Source organism: Pteropus medius, unplaced genomic scaffold (assembly GCF_902729225.1).
Source record: "Pteropus medius unplaced genomic scaffold, Ma_sr-lr_union100, whole genome shotgun sequence".
NCBI classification, from domain to species: domain Eukaryota; kingdom Metazoa; phylum Chordata; class Mammalia; order Chiroptera; family Pteropodidae; genus Pteropus; species Pteropus medius.
In genome coordinates, this window is record NW_024349519.1 from 2982973 (window position 1) to 3000055 (window position 17083).

General features: G+C 38.8%; 1 long non-coding RNA gene across 1 annotated transcript in view; it reads left to right on the forward strand.

Moving 5' to 3' along the window:
• Nucleotides 1-7596: 7596 nt before the first annotated feature.
• The window catches only part of LOC120618246 (uncharacterized), a 48651-nt gene continuing 39164 nt past the window's right edge, over nucleotides 7597-17083 (forward strand). The window contains exon 1 of the long non-coding RNA XR_005657193.1: nucleotides 7597-7867. This is a non-coding gene — a long non-coding RNA (uncharacterized LOC120618246). The remainder of the gene's footprint in view (nucleotides 7868-17083) is intronic.

Consider the following 17083-nt stretch of genomic DNA (forward strand, 5'->3'; position numbering starts at 1 on the left):
TTAAGTTGAAGTGATCCTTTAATTATTTATTCTATTGGTCTCTAGAGGTTTTGTGATAGCTTTTACAAACTGATTTTTTTTTGATACTGTAACATCCTATTCTTTATGTCAGAGTGAATGATATAGCCATTAGTTGTTAAATAACATGTTAGCTTCTGCCTTCACTAAGAGATAATAACTTGAATTCAATGTCAATATATCAGGGCTGCATGAAAATAAATATTGGACTTTGGCTTATCTTTAGTGACTTTTATCCTAAAAAAGTACTGAAGACTCTCAAGTATTTCTTATGATGCATAATCTTAAAAATTACTGTCTTTTGGAATGAGAAGGGGGGTAAATACATTGCCTCTTATTTCGTTTTTGTTTTGTTTTTTCCTGTTCAGTATCCCTTCCCCCAATTTCTTCTAATAATAACACTCCTACATTGTGAGGGAACCACTCTCTCTACCTCCACTTAGCTTTGTGGAACTGCCAATCACAGTAACTATGGCCCTGGCCTCAGGCTAAGCCCACAGCCCAGATGGGCTACATCATGGTACTCATCCCCGCAGCCTGACTGACCCAGGGATGTAGATGCAACCTGAGCTGGGCTAAGTGAAATAATTTATAGAGGAATACTGGAAGAGCAGAGTTCTCTTCTTTCTCTGTGAGGTCAAGGTTGGGCTTGTGTAAACATAGAGCTAAGGTCAAACTCCTCCTTTTCCTCACCGCATGAAGGTCTGTGTACAGTGGGAGAAATGAGATCAAACTCCCAAAGAAGCAAAACTGAGAGAGGAAGAATGGAGAAGAGAGGAAAAGAGAGATAGGAAGAAGTGTCGAGATGGGGAGAGGGAGAGAGTGGAGGAGGAGACGAAAGAAGTAAGATTAAAGAGAGAGAGAATGAGAAGAATAGAGAAGAGGTTAGAGAGAGAGAAAGAGAAAAGCGGAGGGAGGGTTATAGAGAAGAAAGAAAAGAAAGTGGGTAATAGGAGAGAGAGAGAGAAGAAAAGAGGTAAGTGGGTTGGAGAGGGGAGAGGGAAGAGGAAAGAGGGGGAAAGGTAGAGATTACTGAGGACAACTATGTAAATATACTATAGACAAAGCAAACTGTTTCCACATTATCATGTTGGTTCGCTTTACTGACTAAACCCCCGAAGAATTATGAGAAAGTACAACATTTTGTAATTGAAAGAAATAACATACTTTTCTAGACTAGAGGGTACAAATCATCTTAGGATAATTTTAGGATCATGACCTTGAAAACTTTGAAACATTATGCAAAACAGGGCAACATTATTATTTCTCCACCTTATATAACTCGGTAATTAAGATTCTTCAGTCAAAAATTACATCTTTGCATTCCTCTCAGTGTCTTGGATGTAGCAGATACTCAATAAATGTCTGTTAAATTAATATGGTATGGATGGACAGATAAACACATTGAAATTTGGAGGGTCTCAAATTGCATCCTCAAGGCTATAGCTAAGATCCCATAATAAAGTGAGAAGTAACACTTGTCTGTGGCTTTCTCAGCCTCCTCTTTATGAACACTTTGATCCCTTTTTGGCACCCACATTACCCCCCAGTGCTTTTGCCACTTCCCATACAATAAAACCTGCTTTCAAGGGACAATCCAACACTCCTGCTAGAGAGTTGTAAAATGTCAATAGAATTTAATGTTCTGTTCTTCACAGGGCCCTTCTAAGGGCATTTTAAGAGGAGACAAAGGGAAAAAAGCTTTAAAATCACAAAATGAATCTTTAATTCTGGAATTTCTGGCCCAACTGAGCCAGTGTGAGAAGCACTTGGGATGATGGTACAGGAAGGCAGAGGCTTCCTAGGACTCCTGTGGTATCACAGGTGCTCATTTATGTGCTAGTTCTGGGTGACAGTGGCACAGTCGGGGTTCAGACTAAGAATTCCTGAAATCCTGACCACTGGTTGCCAGAAGTAAGCCCATCTGGTTGAGTCTTACTTCATTTGTTTATGTTTTGCATTTTTCTTGTAGGAAAAGACGTAGTTATTTTGGCCACATTGTGCCCACTGAAATCACAGAATGTTTTCTAATGCTTTTAATGTCCATCCTGAAAAAAAACAAATTTATTACTATTTCACAAGCCCAGATTGTTTCTCAAAACCTGTAAACAAAATATTTCTTATATATAAAATATCATAGAGAAACAAAAAGGGGGCAACTAAAAAGACTCATCAATAATCAATTTTAATCTTATGCTAGAATTCTTTTACTCTGCTTCTGCCTTGATTTACTGGTGAGGGAAAAAAAAAAAAACATGGCTTTCTCTAAGAATTTCCAGGTATTTTCTCCATCAAGGCCAACATTCATCTTGCTTGCCAACTCTGTTGGACTGTTAGTGGCTGACAACAGCCTTGTGTTGAGGAGGCTGCCAAAGCCATCTGAGAAAAAGCACACTGATTATTATCAACGTCTGCCATGGGGGTGGAAGGAGAAAATGGTGGCTCACATGCCATCCATTGTTTTTGCCACTGGGCATTCATCCACTCTTCTCTTTGTAACTGAACTCAGGTTTCCCCTGGATATGCAACCCATCCTTTCAAGCCAGCCCATGTATGCAGGGCGCAGAGTAGAAGATAAGACCAAATCTAAATTAATCAGTATTTCCCATTCTCTGGATCATAATGATAGGTCAATGAATAGTCAAATGACCCCATCAGAGCCAATGAGACTTCAGCAGGGGATGCCACGACAACGACTCACCCTTTTTTCTGCAAGATTTAAACTTGGAAGAATTTTATAGTTCTTAGTAGCTATCTTGCAATAATGAAAGAAAAGTGAAATCAATTCAGAAAAAGTGGAACCAAAACTCACTGCTTGAGAATGTAATCAACCCAGAGGAAGCAGAATCAAAATTGACAGGAGTAATTCCATGGCCGTATTTAAAGCCAGGCCTGAAGCCATATTTTTGCTTTGCTTAAGCCAGTTTGGGTCAGATACTTCATTACTTGCAACCAGAAGAATCGTAACTGGATATAGCCATTAATTCTATTTCTTCCCTTGGCTATAATCTTTAACTAATAAGTTTTAAAATTAGTTTACCATAAGGAAGATATCAAACAAAATTGAAGGTGAAGACTTGTTGATAGAATTTTAGGGCTCTTTTTCACAATTCTGGGGCTCCAAGTTGCCAGAGAACTTCTAAGCAGTCCTACAAGAGAAATATGAGCTTCAAGAATATCTTGACCTAGTCTCCAATCCACCATACTGGAATCCTCACTCCACTTTGAGAAATAACAAGTGACTGGACAGCACAAGAAGGGATCCCTAGAATATGAGGGTGTCTTTCTCTCAAAGAACCTTGAGACAACCAATGAATACTTGCTGAGCACCTGCCACTTGCTAGGCCCCAGTCAAGGAACTGAGTCTACAGAGATGATGATAAAATATAATCTCTGACACCAGGGAGTCCATGAAGTAGCACAGGATGCTAACCTATATTAGCCACCTGATCAGCGTTCCAGCTATGCCTGTTCCAGCCCTTTGGAGAAGACACAGCATGTTCAGATGATCAATCAGGGTTACACCCATATGGAAAGAAAGCATGCACTACAGATATATATTTTTTTTTACTCTAAATAACTCGTTTGTGTACACACAGTACTCTATAAGGAAAGTGAAATCTCTCTTTTGCCTTCGCGTCACCAGAAATTTGCCTTGCAAAAAGGAGGGTCCTCAGCATAGTTTAGGTTTGCTTCAGTCTCACCAGTGATTGTTCTCTAAGGTGCCAATATTAGAAGCTTCCAACACCTCTTCCTTAAAGAGATTATAAGGACCCTGTGTTTTTGTTGTGTCACCATTTACGGGCCCCATCAAGACTAAGAGATTTTGGTGGTGATCACTTTGCAGTGTATACAGATGTCAAAGTATAATGTTAACACACCTGAAACTTAATGGTGTTATATGCCAATTTTACTTCAATGAAAAAAAGAACTAAGAAATAACAGCTCTCTTTAATACATCTCTCTGCACACTCCTATCTACTCTCATTGATTCTCAAATATCTATCTCCATCCCAGATCCTTTCCTGATCACCAGACCTGTAACGACTACTGGACAGCTCTACTTGGCTGTACCATGAGCATTTAAAGTACACCATGTCATAAACAGAACTCACTGTTTCCACCCCACCCTGCTCTTCTCCATCTTGGTGACCAGCCCTGTTTTCCACTGGGTTGCCCAAGCCAGAAGCCTGGTTTCATCCTCACCTTCACTCTTTATTCACTATTTCCCATTTCTCATCAAACAATACCTCTTGTAGATCTCTTGCCATCATCCGCTTCTTTCCATTGTTACTAGCACCACTTTGGTTCAGTTTACTGTTCTCTCTCTTTCTCTTTTTTGAGTCTGTTATTCTCCTAACTAGTGTCCCCACCTCTGGTCTTACAAGCTCTAGTCCAGTCTCCACACTAATTTTTATAATTCAAAATATGATCATGTATCCCCCATTTAAAACACTTTAGTAAGACCTCATTATCCTTAAAATACAGCCATTAATATAATTCACCATACCTTTTGTTATCTGACCTCTGCTTACCTTTCTTGTTTCATGTAATGACAACTCCCCATCTTATTTTCCATAATCCGTACTGTTCTAACTTCAGTTCTCCAAATGAAAATGCCCACTATTGCCTCTGGGATTCTGCACATTCTGGCTGAAATGTTCTTTCATTGCCTTCTGTCTGTCTTCTTTCCCAGTTCCACATTCCTTCAGTTTCCTGCATTTCCCCTGCTTATTCTTTCAAGAAGTCTTCCCTGGCATCCTACATCCATATTGGTGTCTCTCAAATGTACTCCCATAGGGTGCCTGACTTACTCTAAACTGTAGCTCAAACCCACTGAACTGAATTACCTATTAGACCAGCGGTCCCCAACCTTTTTGGCACCAGGGACCGGTGCTCCTATGAGAACCTAATGCCTGATGATCTGAGGTGGAGCTGAGGCGGTGATGCTAGCACTGGGGAGTGGCTCCAAATACAGATGAAGCTTTCCTCGCTCACCCGCCATTCACCTCCTGCTGTGCAGTCTGGTTCCTAACAGGCCAAGAACCAGTATCGGTCCACGGCCTGGGGGTTGGGGACCCCTGTTCTAGACTATAAACACTTTGAGGGACAAAACCATTACATGTTTATTGTTGAGTTCCTGATGATAATATAGAGGTTAGCACAGAACAGGACATCAACAAAGATGAATCAAATCAGTGAATGACTTAACAAAGACTCTTAAGTAGCCATGAGTGAAGGATAAATACAGATTGGCATTTTGATGGCACAAGGCATTTTAGCTTATATGTTAACTCACTGAATATGAGTTATATGCTATTTGCCATTGATGGCATTTCTATTCCTTGTGGTAAATGTCTGACAAGAGAGTTGGGCTATGCTAGTGAAGATGATATTCCTTAAAACTAATTGCCTGGCTCTGCAATAATTCTGTTTACAACTATGCTAACTACAACTAAGAAACCACCTGATTTTTGATTACCTGCATATATGTATATATTTAAAACATATCACATAGAACTTGGAAGCTATAATTTCTAATTTCAATACCTCCTATGGTGTTGACTGCCTAGCTACAGGAAGTCACATATGTTCTCCCACTGTGGTGGCAGGCCCCTAGAAGCCAGGTCTGTGCTGCATGATCCTGCCCCTCTCACCCTAGCTCTTTGATCCAAGGTGGACATGGACCCACAATAGCCCAATAAGACTTTCTCTTAAGAATTGGGAAGTTGGTGCTAATCTAGAGCTGAATTATTTGACTTAGTTTATAAATTTCCATGTTGCTTCATCTTCCCAAAGTCTTCTTGTTCAACTTCTTTCTATCCTATGAGTCTTCAGTATCATGTTAATAATTTCTCTATTTTCAAATCATTTTCTGTGACTTTTCACCAAAAGAACCTTCCTAACTAATGCCAACAGTATTACTAAAAATTACCAATGCTATATTTTCCTTATTGGTTCAAATTTATCAATGTCCACATTCTCTATTATTAAGGGCATTTTATTTAATAAGTTATAGAACACCTTATTAAATAAAAAGGAAATAATTTGATTGGATCTTGTTAGAAGTCTAAATTTCAAGAAGAGACAACTTTACGAGAAAATCTCTCTCAACCATTTGTAAAGAGAATACCTTACACACTGAAGCCTTGCTTTAACGCTCTACTCAAGGCAATATCCTGTGCAGTCTGATGCAACCCTAAAAGAAGAATATGGCCTGAAAGATCTACAGGATCTCTCACGGCAGTGGAACAACTTTTAATGTAGCATCCCTAACATATAATCTAGTCCTAAGTGAAAAGAATATAAGGTAGGCCTCTAGGTTCTTCCAGCAATGACCAGCCATATTTTGAATGCTGACGCTTTTCTCAGAATCCTTTCTATATTAGAAAACATTAAAGCAAATTCAACTTTATAATTTAAAGCAGACTTGAAAATCACAGTAATAAGCCAATAAGAAATATTTCTAAATTCTAAAGGAGTAATAAGTCTTTATTAATTTATAATTCTACTATATATGCTCCTCTTTATACCCTTATGCTATTTATGCTAAAGGATATTTTAAGTGTCCTTAAAACTGACCTTTTTGCATCATACCCCAAATCTTTAATTAGTTGAAGAAAACAAATTGAAATTCCAGGAGTTTGAGTGAATATTTTATTTTAAATACTCCCTAAAAATCTTCTATTTCATACACACACACAAGTAAGAAGAGATTAAGTTTTATTAGCTGTTTTCTTTGATAATTTATGTTTTGTTTCAAAAATGCTTCAGACACTTAGAAAATTATCAAATTGTACTGGGCAGCAGAAAATAATAAAAGTAACTTTATACTCATAGGCTTTGTGTGTTGCTATGGTACCCAACTTATCTATCAAACTGTCTGGACACAGCAAAGGACAGAGGGACATGTCTTTATCACCAGTGTCCAGCACCTGTTCAGCCTCCACCAAGCCCACTGGTTGTGAGTCCTGATGACTTCTATAGCAAATGAACTTTTCTTTTTTTTTCAGGCGAGGCAACCCTTGGTTGACCTCACAAATTTCAAGGATTTCGTCAGCTTACAATCCCTTATTTTTTTATTTTTTACGCCTACTGCACCTGGTCTTTCTAGGTGGTCTCCCATCCAAGTACTAACCAGGTCCGACCCTGCTTAGCTTCCAAGATCAAACAGGATCGGGCTTGTTCAGGCAAATGAACTTTTAACAGTACTTCATCGGATTAGCAGAATATACATGTAGCCAAAATTCCCATTAAAGGTTTTGCAGATAGGAATGGGTCTCTATATGAGTTTACAGTAGGAATCTGATGGAAAGAGACATTGCCATAGACTTCTCAAAGATGAGGCTGCTCTTTCCACCAAGAGACATCGTTAATGTCTCAAACTTTTGTAATATTACCTAGTCGCTTAGATTTAGGGAAGTGGGTGTTATCACAAAGTCCCAGCAAACTGAGCCTCCTTCAGAGAACAGTGATGCTGGCTAAAACCCATGGTTTACATTCCATCTTCAAAGTGAGATAATGCAAGAATGCCAAAAATTCAACAGAGTCTTCTCAAGTAACAATCTTGTCCTTGAGAGAGCCTTGGGATTTTGAGTTGTGGAATTTTCCATCCATTTATTTATTCTTTAATTTTCTATCATCTTTGCCTTCAATTGTTAATCGACTACTTCAGTCACAGCTGTACAAATTACAAGACTTTTTTTATTGGCTTAAGACATATACATTATTCATCTACTCAGTTTCATCTGAAGGAAATCCAAAAAGGACACAATTTCACTTTCTAATGAAATATTAAATCAGCTTTTTCTCCATGGAAACGGGGCTGAAAACTCCACCCATGAGCTATGTAAGTACAAAACTTCTTTTCTCTCAGAGCATTATGTATTTGATTTTATTAAAATATAGGCCTGTTTTTTTCCTGTTATGCTTCATAGCACTTGTATATAAATATGTAGCAAATTCAACGTTTTATTAGTTTGTGAAACTTTATGTACCGTAATGATATCAAGAACACATTGTGCCTTTCCTAGCAAATATTGACTTAAGAGGACACTTTGTTTACGCTTGTGCTACATCCTTAATAGAAAGCATGTACATATTGTGGGATTTGTTTTCCTCTAACTGTAAATACAGTGAAGCAGAAAGTTCAAGAGGTGATTATACATCAAGTAATTACCTTTGCCTCTGGGTTGTTGATTGGACTAGATCCCTAATTAGGGTCATCATGATCCTCACTTAGAAGTCTCTTCTGCTGCTAGAGGAAATGAACTATTCCAAACTCAACACGTGCACACCTTTCTATGTGACAGAAGCCAGTTCTAAGTCGTAAAAACCTCATATGAAAAGAAGAAAATGGTGTTAGCATTAGTACTGGGGTGTGTATCAGCCTTGTACATTTGCCACAATAATAGGTTAATTACATAATATAAGATATACTTTCTCCTCCAGGAGATAGTTTACCACCCTACCAAGTAAAAGGGTTGTGAGAGACACTTATAGTGTGAAGAGAAAAATGTCCTCTTGTGTCCCTATCTTCAATCCAACTCTCCATGACTGAAGAATTAAATCCTTGAATAGTAACCATTAACCACTGAGCAAAAAGAGATGTGAGGTCCAAGCTCTCTGTCAGAAGATAAAAGTTACATTATAAAAGAGACAGTCATGGCTTTATAAGCAAAATAGAACTTTCTCAACATCTCATAGCCATCTCATTAACCAATAGTCTCTCATCATGAGTGATCATGGTTATTTAGAGTCAGAAGCAAAATATGGAGAGATTTGTCTGCAGGCAAGTGGAGACAAGGCATAATAAAGGAAGAGCTAGGCGTGTGAGGAAAATGATGAAGTGGACATACTTTAGTGCTTAATTCATAAGGAAGAAAATGTATCAACTAGAGCAGGGATTTAACCCCTTCTGGTTGAAATGTCAAATACACATGTAAATAATTATTTCTATTCCTTTTAGCATCAATCCACTCTAGATAGTTTGAACTTTTCTTTTGCCCCAATACTTGGGTTGATTTTAAAACTTGGTAAAGGCACCTCATAACACTTTTTCACATATAAAAAGGTACCATGTTCAACATCATTAATTGTTTTTTAAAACTCATTGATTCTGAGTTGAGGAAGTTATAATTTGTGATAATTCAGTTCTGAGCCACCCAAAAGTGTATCATTGAACTCACAACTGGGCATCTCAAATGACAGATAGAGAGAATTTCTGGAACATCACACTTCAGGGGCAAGGAGGGTGGCCTTGCAGTAGCTGATGTCGAAAAAGATCTTAAATTCAAATAATACTGTGTGCCCAGAACACACTCCAAAAGCATCCCGCAAGAGGTGAGCCTTATCTCCTCTGCAAAGGCTTGTACACAAACCTTGATATTTATCTGGTGATTTCACTTATTTCCCCACTTCAGGTTGCCCTTATGTTCATTTTTACCTTGTTTTTTGTTTGTATAAACATGTTGGGGCAAGGAAAAAAACTGTAGAATTTTGAACTTTATAATCCTTAGTGGAGAATTTTTGTAGTACTTTTGAGGAAAAAGGTTTGCTAACATGAATGTTTTGAGAAGTAAAATGGCAGAGAGGAGAGAAGGAGTGGTTATTTTCTCTCCCTGTTTTTCTCAAGTTAAAATGTTTTAAAGGGTTAGCACGCCTGATGTTTATATATAAATAAAAATGATAATGTTATATGACTTTTGTTTATCCCTGGAAATAGGGTAAAGTGGGGCAGGAAAGGGTAGAATAGGATATGACAGAACAGCCTGGGTCCAAAGAACATAAGGTAGGATGTGAGAGGATGTGGCAGACCACTAGACATGTAGAACTGAAGCAAACTCTCAAGATCATTGGTTCAACCCAGTTGTTTTAGAACTGAGAAACTGAGGTTCAAAGAGGGATCTTTGCCCGAAGACAAAGAATTGAACAGCTAGGGTTGTTATATGAAAATAATAATTGTAAACATTTTTAATAAGGAAAATAAAAGTGCAAATTTTACATATTGGCCATTTACTAGCTGTGTTATCTGGAGCAAGTTACTTGACCTCCCTGTGCCTCAGTTTCATCATCTATAAAATTGAGATAATAATGGTACCTACTTCATAGGCTTACTGAGAAAATCAAATCAGTTAGTACTTGTAAAGCATATAGAAACATTAAGCATTTGATAAACATCATTATTATTATTACCACTACTATTGATAATTCAGTCCTTTCTCAAGAAAGTGAGGTTTTATTGATGAACTGGAAAACTCAATTTACTATGGATTGGCCTGTCACAATGGCATGGATGTCAACATTTTAGGATATACTGTCGTGGAGCTTAGCTTTAGTTTAGAGCCAGACTAAGGTGGGCAATAGGAAGAGTCTCATCTCCGTGACTAATAGTCATTCATATATAATAACACTTAGGTAACAAAATTCATGTAGGATAAAAAATCTCCAAGAATGGAACTGAAAATCTAACTTTTCTAAGTCACAGATTTGATTTTTAGAAACCTTGACCAAATCACTTCTTCCTATTAGTGGTCTACATATCTGGTGTTAATAAGTTTTCATCTGAATTATTGTAAAGGTTAAATGTATTTAAAGTACTTTATGACCAGTCATTTTACTAGAATTATACATTCTTAAAAGCACAATGCATTTACAATTACAAAACGTTTCTCTTATTTTAAAACCACAGTGGGGAAAACCACTTGCTTTCTTCCAAGGATTTAACACTGACCATGAAAATAGAATATGCAGTCAGAATAGTCATGGAAAAATGTATTCAAAAGAAAGAACACTGAGCTGGGAAGCTTGGAGGGTTGGGTTTTAGCCCCAGCTTTCTCATGCACACATCGTAAAGCTCTGGGCAAGTCATTTAGACTTCCTGGCACCCAGCTTCCTTCCCTTTCCTGTAGAACACAGGATACATTAGATGATCTCTCTCCCTCTAATTCCATAATTCTAAATGTCATACCTATGTTTGCATGATTCCATGTGTCACCAGAACCTGTTGTATTTCAAAAAATTATTTAATAAATTATAAGCAATTCAAGATCTTGGAACTGACTTTCAGAACATCGCATAATCCTATTTAGGCAAAAACTTCAAACCCAGGAAAAACATCTTAGAATTGGGCCTTTTTTCGCCACCATTCACAATTCACAGAAGACAAGTCCACGTGTTCACACTTACTTTGTGTCTCGCATTAATTTGGGGGGGTGCTTAATAAACAGAAAGTGGTATTGTGTCTTTCAAAATAAAATGAAAGCCTAAGAGCATGTTTTATTCCTATAACATTTTAAGCATCTCAGAATGCTTTGATAACAGTTTTAGCTCTGCTTTTTTGTTTTTCTTCTCATTTCTGTGTTAACAGTGTAACAACTTTGTGAAGTAAACTGGGCTCAGGAATTACTGTGCCCATTTTACACATGAATATCTTGGGGGCAAAGAAACAAAATAACATGTTTCCCACTTAGAGTTGATGTTCCTCACTCTTGGATCTTCTGACTCTCAAACAAAACCCTCCATAGTAGAGGAGTGACCTATAGTCCACCTGCCTGCAGATCAGTCACTTGGCACAATGCCTAGCTCAGCTCCCTAAGAGAACAAAAGCTGTCTCCCCGCCCACTGCCCAGGTCACTGTCTGGGATCCAGCACAGAACTGAAATGGTGCTCTGAATACTTTAGCCCTTTTTGAGGACTTCCATGGAAAAATAAAATTCCCAGATAGAAACAATAGACTTATTGATGACCGAATTAGACCCTGCTTCCCATGCCTTGTGGTTTCTCCCCATAAATGTTTTTCCCGTAATTCAGTGGCTGCTTTGGGAGAGCTGTCCAGAACTCTTTCATCAGGGTTATTTTTTCATCCTAAGATTTTGGCCATCCCTCTCTTGGTTTATTTTTAAAAAGGGGAAGGGGTGGATCACGTCCTAGAGAGAAAGCTCCTATAAGGTCCTAAACATTTTATATCCAGGGGGATAATTAGAATTTGAGAATTATACCCCTTTTCGTTAACGGACTAAGGAGTGGACCAACTCTAAATCACAAAGACAGGATTCTGAAAACAAAGTGTAATTTTATATAACTCACTTCCCAGCCCCTGTGGTAGAAATAAGGCTGTGATATGTTTGAAATGCCTGCCCTGGGCCTGGTTGGCGACTGAAATCCAGCAGAGCCAGCGAGTTGGGAATGAAAGATCATACAGAGATTAGCTCCACAAGAAACATGCCTATGTTTACATAATATTCATGTTTCCAACTCCATAATGGTTTAATTTCATTTATTCCCCAAACTGAGTGGCAGAGACAGCTACTCATTGTGGGACATATGGTTACATTGCTTTTCTTGCTGGTTCTGTGAAAGGAGTATATTGTTGCGTTGCTGCTGGCTATGGAAGCAACATAAACACAGCTCCAAATCTTTGACTCACTTTTCACTTATGATGGAAAATACTAGCAGCCATCTGCATCATTTCACCTAATTCAAGTTCACAAATATTAAAAACCTACTGTGGGCAAGGCATCATATTAGGCGCTTTAGGGGACTTAAATCTGAGCAAAACACAGCCCCATTTCCCAAAAAGTTAAACTGAGCAAGTGCTGGGAAGGAATTCATTGTAGTTGGGCCAGAAAGAGATGCAAGTCTTTAAATTACTGTTTAGAATCAAAGGGTTTATAACAAAAGTGCACTTAATGATCAAACACAACATAGATATAAGACCAGTGGCCATATCTCCTTTGAAATTTCCTTGCATCCCACTGTGGTACTTACAATAATTTTTTAAAAGAAGAAGAAAGGAAAGAGAGGCATTTTGAAGAGAATGCCATTGGAAATGATTCCTAAAGGTTGAAGAGATTTTTAATAAACAGGTAAAGTAACAACGAGATATATATATATATATATATATAGATATAGATATAGATATAGATATATATAGATATATATATATATATATAAAATGATTTTAAATGACACTACTTTATATATTTTACTTCTTAAGACAAAAAGAGGAGGTCTCTCCAGGTAAAAAGTGCACCGTGAGCAAAGGCAAGAACTGGGAAGCACCAAACATTTGCAGGAACTAGCAAATACTTTATCATATGTACAACAAAACTTAAATGAGCACTTATTATGTTCCGCATGTGATGTATAGGTGATACAAGGATTCTGGGGCACAGATGTCTGTCTTCAAATGTCATGCACCCTGGAGGAGAAGCAGACATAGCTGGCTCAGAAGTTATGTGTCAGATGGAAGTAGAAGACAGAGATGGGAGGCTATGCCAGGACCATGTTAAGAGGGTCTAAAACTAGGCTCATGTGTAATACTTAACTCAGTGACGATAGAGGATTATTAAAGATTTTGGGCTGAGGAGATACGATCTGGGTTGAATACGTGATTCATTTAGAGCAAATGCATAGGATTCATTCAGTGCAAGAAGACATGAGGAATAAAAACTGGCTAGGAGACAAATGCAAAAGTCCCAGGCAAGAGATAATAGGGCTTAAATATGGTAGCACTGCAAAGGATTAAAGAGAATAAAAAGAAGAGGGACTCAACTAAAGTAGACAGTGTAGGACATTGACTTATTTGAAAGGAAAAAGAAAATATTTGATATGGACCATGCTGAGTTGGGATGCCAGCAAGATGTAGAGAGGAGGTGTTTAGCCTGCAGTTGGAGATTTGGGTCTGGGACACTCAGGTACTGGCAAGAAAGATCCATTTTGGCACTATTCACAAGGGTGTGAGTGTTAAGGCCATGGGATTGAACAAGATAGCTGTGTAGACATAGAAGGAGGAAGAAGAAAACATTCCTGGGAAATAGTTACATTTATAGTGTAGAAGCAGAGAGAGAAGCATGTGAAGAAGAGAGGAGAAATGAGAAAAGAGTTGAGGGTCAATATAGTGCTGTGCCAGGGAACCCAGAGAAGGAGAATGTCTGATAGACAAGGTGTCAATGGTCAGATGCTAGAGGTGTAGACTGAATGAGATGAGCCACTGGACCTAGTGCTTAGGAGGTCACTGGCTGTCTTTGAAAGAGAAACTTCAGTGAGGCAAACAGAAAAGTCAGCATTCAAGAGAGTAAAGGCTGAGTGAGAGGACAGCAAGGAAGCAGAGTTTAGGGAATTTGATGGAGGGATGTGGAATGGGTATAAATGAAGAGTGAAGGATGGACAGAGTAGAGGAGAAGGAATCGGGTTTGCAGATGGAGAGGTTAACGTGACTAGAAGGGCATATACCCCTCAAGAGACAAGTTTGAAAGAAGAAAGCATGGGAGTAGGTGGTGAAAATATAAAGGCTCTCTCCCGAGACCGTCTGGCCCACGCTTATGGGCACAATTACCACCTCTCCTTGTGATGACTCACACATTTCTATCTCCTGCCCTAACCTCTTCCTGAGCTCTTGATCTATATATAAAACAACCTACTAAACAATTCCACCTGGATGTCAGAAAGGCACCTTAAAACTCAACCTGCCCAAATCAAATTCAATACCTTTTCCTCTAAACGATGTCATCTCCCACTGTTCCCTCCTCAAGACATGGTGTCATTATCCATCAGATTGAGAAAGTCGGAACGTTAGGACTTATCTCAGCACCTCTATTGCTCTCAAACCCCACCACCACCATCAAAGGGTTTTAATTCACCTCCAAAATCTGCCTATGCTCCCTTCTAAGCTCTACACTGCAGCTAGAGTGGCTGTTTCAAAACTCAATTGCAATCATGTCCACTCCTGCTTAGAGCCTTCCAGTGGCTTCCTCTTGGGCAGGGCCAAAGTCTGACATGACTGTCCAGGCCCTGCATGGCCTGGCTCTGTCCCCTTCCCAGCCCCATCTCACACTCTCCCGCTACTTGCAATCCTAGTCACCCTGCCCTCCCTTTACTTCCTCACATACCTCCAACTCTCTTCTACCTCTGTGATCTGCACATGCTGTTTTACCTGCCCAGTACCCTCTTCCCACCATTCTCTTCACCTGGTTAACTTCTATTTCAGGGAAGATGGGAGATAGCATAGCAGAGTGGTTAGGACTCCAGGCTTTGGAATCAAATTGAGTTCCAATACCCACTCCTATACTCACCAGCTGGATGATGCTAAACAAGTTACTATCTCCAAGCCTAAGTTTTCTCACCTACATGTTACCATGAGTTCATACCTCACAGATAATTCATATAAAGCACTAAAATCTGGACCTGGCTCATAATAATCACTTGGTAAACGTCAGCTATTTTGTATTCTTCTTCTTTCCAATCTTGGGTCAATCGCCACTTCCTGGAGCAGACTTCCCTGACTGGGTCACCGCCCCTCCATCTACTCTCAGCCCCCTGCACTCTCCTTCCTTGCACCCAGCACAGATTTAATTCTGCATTATTACAAGATTTTTAGGTTACATCTATCTTTTCCACTAAGTTGAAGTTTTCTTGAAGGAAAAACTTTGCCTGCTTTGCTCATGCATATAACCCGAACCCGAGCACAATGCCTGACAACAGGGTAAACATTCAACTCCAATGAATATCTGTCCAATGAATAAATGAATGAACAAGGAACAGTGGTAGCCCAGCTGTGGTTAGAGTATGTAAGGGTTAGCACAGCTTGTCCTCTATGCAACAACCCAGTACTTTGTCATTTAGCCATTTCAATTTTTCTTTAGTGGCAGCCAGATTAAAAGTGTGTCATCTCATCTATGGATATCAGTAAATTGTTATTAGCAATATTTATTGTTTAGAAACCAGATGAGTCTGGGGTAAAATTCATATTTGTACAGGCCTCATTAACCAAGGACATTTGGTAATCCATGGGTGAGGCTGATGAAGATGATAATGGCAATGATGATAATTTTATAATTAACAAGTCTTATGAATATTAGCACATTAAGTCCCAGAACACATTGGACTAGTAAGTGGAAAGTACAAAACAGAAGCTCTTGAAGGTCATTTCACGTGCCAAATGAGAAGCATTGAGAGAGAGCCATCTCCCTTGCTCCCTTTAGCACATCTTAATTTTCTGTGCTATGGATATACACAGATGTCTAAAGGGACCCCTCAACAAAACGTGACTTTCCACAGTCTTCTGACCATGAACTGTGATGTATGGGCTTGTGAGGCAGGCCATATAATTCTGCATCCTCCCTTCCTACTATGTCACTTTCCCTCCAGGTCTCTTCCAAGGAGGACCACTGAGTCAGCACACATTTTATTCTAGGGAATGTTTTCTGAATAATTCTTTTGGTGTCTGTGAATGGGAAAATGCTACGTCCATAGGAAATCCTATACAATCCTGGAGTAACACTAGGAAAAGCAGACAAAAGATCCCTATAACTTTCTATAGATCACCTGTATCACAGTATGTAAGCTCCTTGATTAACATCTGCCTTTTCATCCAATAACAAAATGTTCTTTTCCTTGGTGGATTGGCTTGGGAGCTTCAGAATGACTGAGTGAACAATAGGTTCTATACTGTCACTAGAATTTATACTATCATCAATGGCCTTTCTTTTATTGAGTGCCTAGTAGAGGTAGGAAACCACAAGGTCCTAGGTGCCTTCCCTTTGCTGGTCATTACATTGAGCAATAGTTTCGGTGCCTTGAGGGTAAAATATAAGAGCTTTGTACTCTTTATAGAACAAAAAAGGAGAATTGAAGTTGTTTCAGCACTCACAGGTTGTGGTACGTCCCTTGGTCTCCTATGACTGTTTATGTTAGGAGCTCGGTTTGGCCCCTGGCGGCCTGCTATCTTGGCTAAAACAGTAAGAGATGTTAACCATGACATGGTGATGCTGAGGATAGCAACAAAAACCTCTTGCTTCCAGAGCTTAGCGAGCCTTTTTGGAAAAATCTATTATTGCCTAGTAATTCTATTATAAAAGCACATTAGGGTTTCAAATGCAAAGTGGCTGGGGTAAAAGGGCTTATGTAATATTAGAAGCAAAAAAAAAAAACTAATTGTAAAGTTATGTCTATGCTAAGATTATAACTATGTGAAAATCAGATAACATACTGACAGTACTGGAAGGAAATATTAAAACAGCTGGTTTTTAGAATGACAAGGTTAGACATATTTTTTTTTCACTTT